Raw genomic sequence first — 13,534 nt, forward strand, 5'->3', positions numbered from 1 at the left:
TACCAGTAGGGGTTGCCATCAATTTTAGATGTCCCCACAAGATTGTAAATAACATATATGGTTTTTAATATACAGTATTTATTGGCATTTTTTGCACACGATACATTGTTTACATTGCATAGGATTGCACATTTATACAGGATAAGTGTTTAGAATAATAATCCTTTTGATATATCAAGTGTTTTAAGTATTTATTACATACTTTTTAACCGAATTGTTTATGTGCATGAAATTCAATATTTACGAACTGTGATTATTGTCCTTTGATAACATTTTAAGCGTATATTACTGTATTTGGAACCATATTTCAAGCATTTATGCAGAAACAATCGTGTTATTACACATGAGTTTATTCAGTTAATAATTGGTATTTGGGAGACACAATTATTGAAAATTGATTTACACCCATCTGTACTCTCGAATATGCCATTGTTACGTAGTAGTACTTTCTCCATGTCTATTGTAATCACATGGCATTTTAAAAGTTCAGAAAAGGGGGTGGTGATGAACAGAGTGCCTGAATTAAGCAGACCACTCTTACCCAGTCCAAAGATCAGGGCTTGATCCATCACCGTTTTTTAGCTCACTGCACCATCCCAGCTCAGAACTTGGCTATATGCAAATTAGTCTGTTCCTGTCCCAGTGCATGATGGGAACAGGGCAAACCAAACTACCAAGCCAATTCTTGTACTGGGAAGGAAACAAGCTTCCGGGGACCGGTTTCTGCCATTTCAGGCGTCGTCGGCCCGGCTTGCTTGAATCCTGATGGTGCAATGAGCAAGGGACTCACATCTGAGTATACCCTTCCACGCTTATGGTGGACAAAATGATTCAGAAAAGGGGGTGGTGATGAACAGAGTGCCTGAATTAAGCAGACCACTCTTACCCAGTCCAAAGATCAGGGCTAGATCCATCACCGTTTTTTAGCTCACTGCACCATCCCAGCTCAGAACTTGGCTATATGCAAATTAGTCTGTTCCTGTCCCAGTGCATGATGGGAACAGGGCAAACCAAACTACCAAGCCAATTCTTGTACTGGGAAGGAAACAAGCTTCCGGGGACCGGTTTCTGCCATTTCAGGCGTCGTCGGCCCGGCTTGCTTGAATCCTGATGGTGCAATGAGCAAGGGACTCACATCTGAGTATACCCTTCCACGCTTATGGTGGACAAAATGATTCAGAAAAGGGGGTGGTGATGAACAGAGTGCCTGAATTAAGCAGACCACTCTTACCCAGTCCAAAGATCAGGGCTTGATCCATCACCGTTTTTTAGCTCACTGCACCATCCCAGCTCAGAACTTGGCTATATGCAAATTAGTCTGTTCCTGTCCCAGTGCATGATGGGAACAGGGAAAACCAAACTACCAAGCCAATTCTTGTACTGGGAAGGAAACAAGCTTCCGGGGACCGGTTTCTGCCATTTCAGGCGTCGTCGGCCCGGCTTGCTTGAATCCTGATGGTGCAATGAGCAAGGGACTCACATCTGAGTATACCCTTCCACGCTTATGGTGGACAAAATGATTCAGAAAAGGGGGTGGTGATGAACAGAGTGCCTGAATTAAGCAGACCACTCTTACCCAGTCCAAAGATCAGGTCCCCGGTAGCTTGTCTCCTTTCTGGTGAAGAATTGGCTTGGTAGTTTGGTCTGCCCTGTTCCCATGATGCACTGGGCCAGGGACAGACTAATTTGCATATAGCCAGGTTCTGAGCTGGGATGGGGCAGTGAGATAAATAACGGTGATGGATCAAGCCCTGATCTTTGGACTGGGTAAGAGTGGTCTAATTAATTCAGACACTCTGTTCATCACCACCCCCTTTTCTGAATCGTTTTTGGCCACTTTAGGTGTGGCAGGGTATACTCAGACATGAGTCCCTTTCTCACTGCTCCATCAGGATTCAAGCAAGCCGGGCCGAAGAGGCTGAAATGCCAGAAACCGGTCCCCGGTAGCTTGTCTCCTTTCTGGTGAAGAATTGGCTTGGTAGTTTGGTCTGCCCTGTTCCCATGATGCACTGGGCCAGGGACAGACTAATTTGCATATAGCCAGGTTCTGAGCTGGGATGGGGCAGTGAGATAAATAACGGTGATGGATCAAGCCCTGATCTTTGGACTGGGTAAGAGTGGTCTGCTTAATTCAGACACTCTGTTCATCACCACCCCCTTTTCTGAATCGTTTTTGGCCACTATAGGTGTGGCAGGGTATACTCAGACATGAGTCCCTTTCTCACTGCTCCATCAGGATTCAAGCAAGCCGGGCCGAAGAGGCTGAAATGCCAGAAACCGGTCCCCGGTAGCTTGTCTCCTTTCTGGTGAAGAATTGGCTTGGTAGTTTGGTCTGCCCTGTTCCCATGATGCACTGGGCCAGGGACAGACTAATTTGCATATAGCCAGGTTCTGAGCTGGGATGGGGCAGTGAGATAAATAACGGTGATGGATCAAGCCCTGATCTTTGGACTGGGTAAGAGTGGTCTGCTTAATTCAGACACTCTGTTCATCACCACCCCCTTTTCTGAATCGTTTTTGGCCACTATAGGTGTGGCAGGGTATACTCAGACATGAGTCCCTTTCTCACTGCTCCATCAGGATTCAAGCAAGCCGGGCCGAAGAGGCTGAAATGCCAGAAACCGGTCCCCGGTAGCTTGTCTCCTTTCTGGTGAAGAATTGGCTTGGTAGTTTGGTCTGCCCTGTTCCCATGATGCACTGGGCCAGGGACAGACTAATTTGCATATAGCCAGGTTCTGAGCTGGGATGGGGCAGTGAGATAAATAACGGTGATGGATCAAGCCCTGATCTTTGGACTGGGTAAGAGTGGTCTGCTTAATTCAGACACTCTGTTCATCACCACCCCCTTTTCTGAATCGTTTTTGGCCACTATAGGTGTGGCAGGGTATACTCAGACATGAGTCCCTTTCTCACTGCTCCATCAGGATTCAAGCAAGCCGGGCCGAAGAGGCTGAAATGCCAGAAACCGGTCCCCGGTAGCTTGTCTCCTTTCTGGTGAAGAATTGGCTTGGTAGTTTGGTCTGCCCTGTTCCCATGATGCACTGGGCCAGGGACAGACTAATTTGCATATAGCCAGGTTCTGAGCTGGGATGGGGCAGTGAGATAAATAACGGTGATGGATCAAGCCCTGATCTTTGGACTGGGTAAGAGTGGTCTGCTTAATTCAGACACTCTGTTCATCACCACCCCCTTTTCTGAATCGTTTTTGGCCACTATAGGTGTGGCAGGGTATACTCAGACATGAGTCCCTTTCTCACTGCTCCATCAGGATTCAAGCAAGCCGGGCCGAAGAGGCTGAAATGCCAGAAACCGGTCCCCGGTAGCTTGTCTCCTTTCTGGTGAAGAATTGGCTTGGTAGTTTGGTCTGCCCTGTTCCCATGATGCACTGGGCCAGGGACAGACTAATTTGCATATAGCCAGGTTCTGAGCTGGGATGGGGCAGTGAGATAAATAACGGTGATGGATCAAGCCCTGATCTTTGGACTGGGTAAGAGTGGTCTGCTTAATTCAGACACTCTGTTCATCACCACCCCCTTTTCTGAATCGTTTTTGGCCACTATAGGTGTGGCAGGGTATACTCAGACATGAGTCCCTTTCTCACTGCTCCATCAGGATTCAAGCAAGCCGGGCCGAAGAGGCTGAAATGCCAGAAACCGGTCCCCGGTAGCTTGTCTCCTTTCTGGTGAAGAATTGGCTTGGTAGTTTGGTCTGCCCTGTTCCCATGATGCACTGGGCCAGGGACAGACTAATTTGCATATAGCCAGGTTCTGAGCTGGGATGGGGCAGTGAGATAAATAACGGTGATGGATCAAGCCCTGATCTTTGGACTGGGTAAGAGTGGTCTGCTTAATTCAGACACTCTGTTCATCACCACCCCCTTTTCTGAATCGTTTTTGGCCACTATAGGTGTGGCAGGGTATACTCAGACATGAGTCCCTTTCTCACTGCTCCATCAGGATTCAAGCAAGCCGGGCCGAAGAGGCTGAAATGACAGAAACCGGTCCCCGGTAGCTTGTCTCCTTTCTGGTGAAGAATTGGCTTGGTAGTTTGGTCTGCCCTGTTCCCATGATGCACTGGGCCAGGGACAGACTAATTTGCATATAGCCAGGTTCTGAGCTGGGATGGGGCAGTGAGATAAATAACGGTGATGGATCAAGCCCTGATCTTTGGACTGGGTAAGAGTGGTCTGCTTAATTCAGACACTCTGTTCATCACCACCCCCTTTTCTGAATCGTTTTTGGCCACTATAGGTGTGGCAGGGTATACTCAGACATGAGTCCCTTTCTCACTGCTCCATCAGGATTCAAGCAAGCCGGGCCGAAGAGGCTGAAATGCCAGAAACCGGTCCCCGGTAGCTTGTCTCCTTTCTGGTGAAGAATTGGCTTGGTAGTTTGGTCTGCCCTGTTCCCATGATGCACTGGGCCAGGGACAGACTAATTTGCATATAGCCAGGTTCTGAGCTGGGATGGGGCAGTGAGATAAATAACGGTGATGGATCAAGCCCTGATCTTTGGACTGGGTAAGAGTGGTCTGCTTAATTCAGACACTCTGTTCATCACCACCCCCTTTTCTGAATCGTTTTTGGCCACTATAGGTGTGGCAGGGTATACTCAGACATGAGTCCCTTTCTCACTGCTCCATCAGGATTCAAGCAAGCCGGGCCGAAGAGGCTGAAATGCCAGAAACCGGTCCCCGGTAGCTTGTCTCCTTTCTGGTGAAGAATTGGCTTGGTAGTTTGGTCTGCCCTGTTCCCATGATGCACTGGGCCAGGGACAGACTAATTTGCATATAGCCAGGTTCTGAGCTGGGATGGGGCAGTGAGATAAATAACGGTGATGGATCAAGCCCTGATCTTTGGACTGCGTAAGAGTGGTCTGCTTAATTCAGACACTCTGTTCATCACCACCCCCTTTTCTGAATCGTTTTTGGCCACTATAGGTGTGGCAGGGTATACTCAGACATGAGTCCCTTTCTCACTGCTCCATCAGGATTCAAGCAAGCCGGGCCGAAGAGGCTGAAATGCCAGAAACCGGTCCCCGGTAGCTTGTCTCCTTTCTGGTAAAGAATTGGCTTGGTAGTTTGGTCTGCCCTGTTCCCATGATGCACTGGGCCAGGGACAGACTAATTTGCATATAGCCAGGTTCTGAGCTGGGATGGGGCAGTGAGATAAATAACGGTGATGGATCAAGCCCTGATCTTTGGACTGGGTAAGAGTGGTCTGCTTAATTCAGACACTCTGTTCATCACCACCCCCTTTTCTGAATCGTTTTTGGCCACTATAGGTGTGGCAGGGTATACTCAGACATGAGTCCCTTTCTCACTGCTCCATCAGGATTCAAGCAAGCCGGGCCGAAGAGGCTGAAATGCCAGAAACCGGTCCCCGGTAGCTTGTCTCCTTTCTGGTGAAGAATTGGCTTGGTAGTTTGGTCTGCCCTGTTCCCATGATGCACTGGGCCAGGGACAGACTAATTTGCATATAGCCAGGTTCTGAGCTGGGATGGGGCAGTGAGATAAATAACGGTGATGGATCAAGCCCTGATCTTTGGACTGGGTAAGAGTGGTCTGCTTAATTCAGACACTCTGTTCATCACCACCCCCTTTTCTGAATCGTTTTTGGCCACTATAGGTGTGGCAGGGTATACTCAGACATGAGTCCCTTTCTCACTGCTCCATCAGGATTCAAGCAAGCCGGGCCGAAGAGGCTGAAATGCCAGAAACCGGTCCCCGGTAGCTTGTCTCCTTTCTGGTGAAGAATTGGCTTGGTAGTTTGGTCTGCCCTGTTCCCATGATGCACTGGGCCAGGGACAGACTAATTTGCATATAGCCAGGTTCTGAGCTGGGATGGGGCAGTGAGATAAATAACGGTGATGGATCAAGCCCTGATCTTTGGACTGGGTAAGAGTGGTCTGCTTAATTCAGACACTCTGTTCATCACCACCCCCTTTTCTGAATCGTTTTTGGCCACTATAGGTGTGGCAGGGTATACTCAGACATGAGTCCCTTTCTCACTGCTCCATCAGGATTCAAGCAAGCCGGGCCGAAGAGGCTGAAATGCCAGAAACCGGTCCCCGGTAGCTTGTCTCCTTTCTGGTGAAGAATTGGCTTGGTAGTTTGGTCTGCCCTGTTCCCATGATGCACTGGGCCAGGGACAGACTAATTTGCATATAGCCAGGTTCTGAGCTGGGATGGGGCAGTGAGATAAATAACGGTGATGGATCAAGCCCTGATCTTTGGACTGGGTAAGAGTGGTCTGCTTAATTCAGACACTCTGTTCATCACCACCCCCTTTTCTGAATCATTTTAAAAGTTCAGGCATGATGGGTAAACATTTGACTGTGATCAAGGGCATCCGCCCGAAACGCGTCAGTTTTCGCTTCTGCTGCTCAGTTTGCTCATTAAATCTTAAACTGCCTCATATCGGCGTCGTTTAGTCTTCTGTTTGTCCTGGGGACCTGGGGCTACAGTTTGGCTTTTGTCTCGAGCATATATATATATATATACATATATATATATATATATATTTATATATATATATATATATATATATTCACTGAAAAAACCATAGGTTTCACACCAGTTATAGTTAGGAATTAGCATTTACAAAACCTATTAAATTCACTGAAAAAACCATAGGTTTCAAACCAGTTATAGTTAGCTGGAAGTTTTACTCGCATAAAACCATTGAAATTCCCACGTTATAGTTAGTTGGACTCACTATAACTTGCGCGTGCAATGCACTGCTGATGACGTCACATATTACATCACTCATGATATGGTCATGGTCAGGTTTTTTAAATGCTAATTCCTAACTATAACTGGTGTGAAACCTATGGATTTTTCAGTGAATTTCATAGGTTTTTTAATAGCAAATCCCTATAGGTATGAAAAGTAATATTTTTTATAACGAATTTTATATTGTATAATTATGTAATAGTTTTTTTTTTACCCCGGAGCGCTCCCGGGGCGCGTACCGGTGAACGCAATGTTACGGCGCGCCCCGGGGCGCGTACCGGTAAGCGTCCCATTAGTGCTATTCTCGCAAACAAAAACAACATCGTGACGTTTCGTGTAACCGCGTGATGCGTCATATGACGCACTGCGTAAGCGCGCCCGGAAGCACGCGAGCACATACGATCGCAAAACGTCCTGACGCGCTAACGCTACGTGCCCCAGGGCGCGTAGCGTAAGCGCGTCGGGTCATGTGATCTGAAAATAACACTTTTCATTGGTGCAGATCAGTTTTGGTTTCCAAATGATGAAAGCCTGGATCATGTGACTTAAAAATAACACTTTTCATTGGTCCAGAACAGTTTTGTTTTCCAAATGATGAAAGCCCCCACCTTTTTTCCTTATTCTGACTTTGTCCTTTGACTGAGGAAGACCTGTTTGGAGATCTGCCTCTAATTTTTTCTACTTTAAAATGGCTACAGTAGCAGCAGCAGCTGTAGCATCTGCCCCACCACCACCACCACCACCATCAAAAAGACCACCAGAAGATTACATTGGTGGTCAAGAAGAAGAGGAGAAGGATGATGAAGAGGAGGAACAGAGAAGGCAGTTCCTGCCTGAAGATAATGCCCCCTATAAACCAAAAGAGCACTTTATATGGGAGTTCTACAAAATCCCAAGGGGTTTCAAAAAAGTTAACGCTGCGAAGGTGACTTGTCTGATTTGTGGTGCTGTGCTGTCCAGGGGGAACCCTAAGAAAAAGTATTCCTTTGGGAATCACACTATGATTTGCCACATGATGCGTTTGCACCCAAACAACTATTCTAATGCAGAGGTAAGGAACCTCTGCAGTAACCTACCCCCATCAACATCCAGACCCTCAACATTCAAACAACCCACTCCATTGGGTCCGGGGGCTAGAGACACGATGCCTACCATTCAACCCAAGTTTGCCGATTATAAAATCGTGTGCAAATATTGTGAAAAGACACTTTGCTATAGTGAGCAAAGTATAGAACTTATCATTAACCCTGGGCGAAGCACTACGCTACGCTCACGGAGTTTGCAAAGTTTTCGCAACTTCGCACTACGCGAGCTGCACGTAGCACAGTGCGAACATGCGTTGTGCAGCGTAGCGTAGTGCAGCGGTCATTTTTTGCTTGTTCGCGGTCCTGAACGTCATGTTCGCGACCGCGAGCAAGCAAAATGACATCCCGGCGAGATTCTCAACGCGAGGAGGTCAGGTTTCTCATTGTGAGTGGTTGCGCATGCTCGCGACCGCTCTCAATGAGAAACTACCTGTTCGCGTTGAGAAAGCTGCCACTCGAGTAATAATCTACTCGAGCAGCAGAAAATTAAAGCTCGCACTGTGCAAGATGCCGTTTTCAATGCTTGCACAGTGCCGGATGCTTGTCCGCACTGTGCAATTATTGAAAACGCATCTTGCACAGTGCGAACATGCTACTACGCAGCTCGCGTAGTGCTACGTGAAGTTCGCGTAGTGCGAAGTGCACTTCGCGTAACTTCGCGTAGCGCTACTTCGCGAACTACGCCCACCCTTACTTATCATCTGTGCTCGTGATAACCATAAGTGCCCGAAAAAACCCTAATTTTTCCTGGGTTTTTTTTGCTCCAGTTGAGCCATTTACAATTCCCTGTTTTTTGTTTCTCCCCATAAAAAATACAAAAAAATATATAAAACTGTTCAGAAAAGCCAAAAAAGTTAAAAAAAATCAAAAAAACAATAAAAAAAATATAAAACAACAAAAAGAATAAAAAAAACAGTTCTTTTTAGAACTACCTTTAATTTATAAAAATAAACCTATATTTTTAAAGAATCTCTGTCAATCTTTTTCTGCAGTGTACGCGTACCGGTACGTGCACCGGGGCGCGCAACGAGGCGCGCACCAAAAAAAAAGAAAAAAAAATTCATGAAGGAGTTAGCATGAGGGAAGAACACAGAGAGAGTAATGTTAAGAGAAAGAGAGCTAGAGGGAGCAACACAGAGGGATTGTTTATTACATAGTAAAAAACAGAGAAGGTGAAATAGGGTAAAAGTGAGAAAAGTAAAAAGAATAAGGGAGCGAAAGAAGGGAAGAGAGAGGAAGAAGACTAAAGTAGAGGTACTGGGAGAATGTGAGTGGGTGTTGAAAGTAAAAGGAAGGACAGTAAAGAATGGGGAATGAGGGGTAGTGACGGAACCGGAATAAATGAACAACGGTGAGGGAGGGTGAGAAAAGAGCAGTGAGTGTAAGTAAAGAGGGGTGAAAGAGGGTGGATAAAACTGAATTAGGGTAAGACATGGGGAGTGACACAGAGAAAGGACAGAGAGAGTAAAGGAAACAGTGACTGAAAGAGTCTGAGTGAAACAGCAAAAAAAGGTAAGTAAGGCAGTGTGGGTGACTTATAGTGAGTCAGTGGGTGTAGATGGGGATGAAGGTGTGTAATGTGTGTGTGTGGGTGTGGGTGTGTGGGGTGTTTGGGTGTGGGTGGAGGTGTGGGTGTGTGAGATATGTGTGGGGGGTTTGTTGGTGTGGGGGTTATGTGTGTGGAGTGTGTGTGTGTGTGGATGTGTGGGTGGGTGTGAGGAGTGTGTGTGTGTGTGTGTGTGTGTGAGTTGTGTGTGTGGTGTGTGTATGGGGTGTATGTCAGAGGTGTCTGTGTGTGTTGGGGGGTGAGGTGTGTGTGTAGGAGTGAAGTAAATGATTAAGGGAAAGAGAATGAGTGAGGAAGCAAAGGAAGGGAACATAGGGTAAGGGAAGTAAAGAATGGGGACTGAAATAAATTGAATGTGGGAGGGGAGTTAGGGAAAGGGGAGTAAACATGGAGGATAAGAAGAAGTGAGGGAAGCAGAGTAAAGAATCAGGAGTGAGGTAGGTTGAGAAAATAGTAGTGAGGTTAAAGCAAAGGGTGATGACAAACTACATTTTTTTAGTCACACTTACCACATAATAAATGTAACTTTAATTACATTGTTTTACTACCCTTTGTACCTGTGAAAGAGAGAAGAAAAAATTACTTATAATTAGTAAAATATGTATTTAAAAATAAAAGATAGAAATGAAGAGGTTAAAAATCATAACAGTGTATTTAGAAATAAAGTAAGAGTGAAGGACATAGAAAGGGAAATAAAGTAAGGTAGAAGGACAAAAAGAGGGAAAAAGAAATAGAAGGAGAGCAAATTACTAAGAGTAAGACATATAGATCCACTGACAGAGAGGAAGAGAAGAAGAGAAAAATGAACTGAAGGTAAGAACGATTCTAAAAGAATGTGAGTTAGCAAAACTAAATCAGGAAACAGGAGTAAGTAAAAAGATAATGACTGAGAGGGAAAGGAGTCTAATTAAGGATGCATTTAGAAAAATGAGGAATGGAAGATAACTGAGAGTAAGTGAAGGAGAGTTATAGAGTGAAGGGATGAAGGGAGAGAGGATAATATAGAAGGATTGAGGGGAAAAGGAGTGAGGAAGTTAGTAGACAGAGGGACTAAGGGAAAGACTGAGTGAAGTGGAGTACAATGAGTGAGGAAAGGAAAATGACTAAGGGAGCAAAAGAAGGAAAGAGAGGAGAAGAGGACTGAAGTAGTGGTACTGAGAGAAAGTGATTCGGTGATGAAAGTAAAGAGAAGTACACTGAAAGATAGGAAATGAGGGGTAGTAATGGAACCGGACTAAAAGAAATGGGATGAAGAAGGATAACAGAGGAGCAGTGAAGTTGTTGTAATAGAAATGATAGAAGGTACATAAACACAAATGAACATAATATAAGGAGATTGAGGGACTGAGGACATAGAGGTAGTGAACAGAAAATAGAGAGAAGAGGTAAAAAAAAAAGGAGCAAACAAAGATAAGCGAGGGAGAGTGGGTGATTTATAGTGATAGAGTGTGACAATACTGCTGAGTGAGTAAAGAGGAATTACTAAAAGAGCAAAGGAGGAAAAGACGGAAAAGGGAACTAAAGCAGAGAGACTGAAAGCTGAATAGTTATGCAAGGGAGAGAGGGGATGCAGACAGTTGAAATGAGAATGAGGGGTTCTGAAAGAAGTGGAGTAAAGGAACGGGGTGAATGAGAGTGAGAGAACATTATAAGTGAGTAAAAAGAGCTGAAAGAGGGTGGAAAGTGAGTGTGAGACAATGGGAATACAATTTAAATTACACAATACAAACTATAGAATAACTTGTACAACATGTTACATAGTTTATTTTTGCTGTTCTCAGAATATATTGAATTTCACTTAAAACAGTGAGTTCAAATTACTCATCATATGACAGCGGGAAAAAAAACCCACAATCTAAAAGATTGTGTTTTAAAAAAAACCTTATACACCTAAAAATCACAAATGTACACTAATCTTTCATTCACTTACTTTTCCTTTAGGCCAAATAGTATATCATAAAGGTCCTTTTCGTTGGAAAGTACTCTGCTGTTCACTAAAAAATCCATTTTTTAATCGACTTTCTAGAAGAAAAGCTCCAAGAACATCTGAAATATTTTCATTATTTTCATATACTCCTTTTTTCAGTCATAACTCTTTGCTCATTCCTTCACTTTTCCTTAAGGCCAAATAGTGTCAGATGTATGAGTATATTTTCAAATTACTTAAAAGAAACTCTGAAATTACCGTTTTCCCGACGTTCTGAAAGAAAGGTTCATGCAACATTTTCACAATATTTAAATAATCATAATTCTATCTCTGACTCACTCATGTTCATCATTTTGTATGACACTGATATCACTTACTATGAGATCCACTTACAGTACCTATATGACAACTCAATTTTTTATATTATCTTGATCACTTTTACTCAGAATATAATTTTTAAACAGTAAACTAACTTTTATTAACTGCTCCCGTATTCATAGGCCAATTACCTTTACTAAAATTTTGGCTCTAAAAACACTAGGTAAGAATTTTTTAAGTCAAAAGGCAAACGTTGTTTGAAAGTCAAATGAGTATCATTACAGTTAGTCCAACCTTTTCGACATTTTAAATAAATTGTATAATGCCCTGATGTTGTTGAAGGACCGTCATGATAAATAATAGCTACAGTTGCAAAAGTTCTTCCTGAAATTGATAACTGAGAAGCCACAACATTTTTAATAGAAGTTGTCAATTTAGTTCCATCTGGTCTACATCGTTGGAACATTAAAATGACATACTGACCATAATTTTGTATAAATAATGTGGACAGCATTGCAGACTTACATTGGGAACATATCATATTGTGATCAGCTGCTTTAACTAGATTATTAAAAGACACTGATTTGCAGTCTGGTAAAGTCAAATATATAAATCTTTCAGTGTCTATTCTAGTACTGCTTGATAAACTACAGTTGTCGCAGTCAGGCTGCCATTGATAAGAAAGGTTAAAAAGATTTTTTATATCTACTCCTTCATCTTCCAATACATCAAACATATACATTAAAAATTCCTGACAATCCTATTCTGTGATAATTGATTTTGACCAGAACATATGTCTAAAAGATTTCGAATTTCTGAAACACTTTCTATTTTTGCTCTATCACTGTTACATTTCTCAAACACAGAATTCAATAAACAGCAGAATGTTTGATCTCGATTTTCAACAATCTGTTCTTGTAGATTTTGAAGAAACAAAACAACATTAACCACTACATTAGCATAGCAGGTGACACCAGAACTGTTTTCAAATTGAAATCCAACAACATCTTCAACAGAATCCTTTTTCTTTCTGCTTACAATTACAGTTTCATCTACTTTTTGTCTTTTTGCTAGTACCTCACTGCAGTTATTCTCATTTCTTCTTTTTCGGCCTACCACACGTTTTTCAAACAGAGGATATTGAGGCAAATGTGGAGCATACTCGCTTCTTAACCTATTGTATTCTTTAACACAATCTAGATCTGCACAAATCTTTGTCTCATCACACTCAACCAAATACAACCCTGATAAAGTTCTGACTCGTGATAATGCCACACATGCCATACCTTCTTTAAACACAGAAGTTCCAATGTTCACCAGAGCACTATCTGCACTTAAACCTTGAGATTTATGAATTGTCACCGCATATGCCAGACAAATAGGAAACTGTTTTCGGCGAATATATAAGTCTTTCACAAGCAAAAATCTAGCTGAACAATGACAAATTTGTTGTATTTCATCAATGCCATCAAATTTAATTTTTAAAATTTCAATTCCAACTCTATTTCTGTAATTCACAAAATCAACAACATTACCCATTGCTCCATTTACCAGACCTCTTTCAACATTTAAATTCCTTCTCAAAATGATACGACAATTTAAACACACATTCAGAGTCTTTTCAAAACCAGCAGTTTTAGATATACTCTTCTCTAATGAATCCAGTTTTGATTTCAAATTTTCTGACAAAATAATTGTTGCTCCCATATGCTCTATTTTATCTATAGCTTCCAGTTTCACAATCCCTTCATTTTCTAACTTTAACATTTTGTTGTTGAAGATGGAACATTCTTTCACAGTTGGCATCAAACATATCCCAGATTTGTTCTCAGTAATTTTCTTAAAAATATTCTCTGGAAGAATATTTTCATCTGGATACAAGTTTGAAATTAATCGTGCATGTAA

This window comes from Lissotriton helveticus, chromosome 1_1 (genome assembly GCF_964261635.1).
Source record: "Lissotriton helveticus chromosome 1_1, aLisHel1.1, whole genome shotgun sequence".
NCBI classification, from domain to species: Eukaryota; Metazoa; Chordata; class Amphibia; order Caudata; family Salamandridae; genus Lissotriton; species Lissotriton helveticus.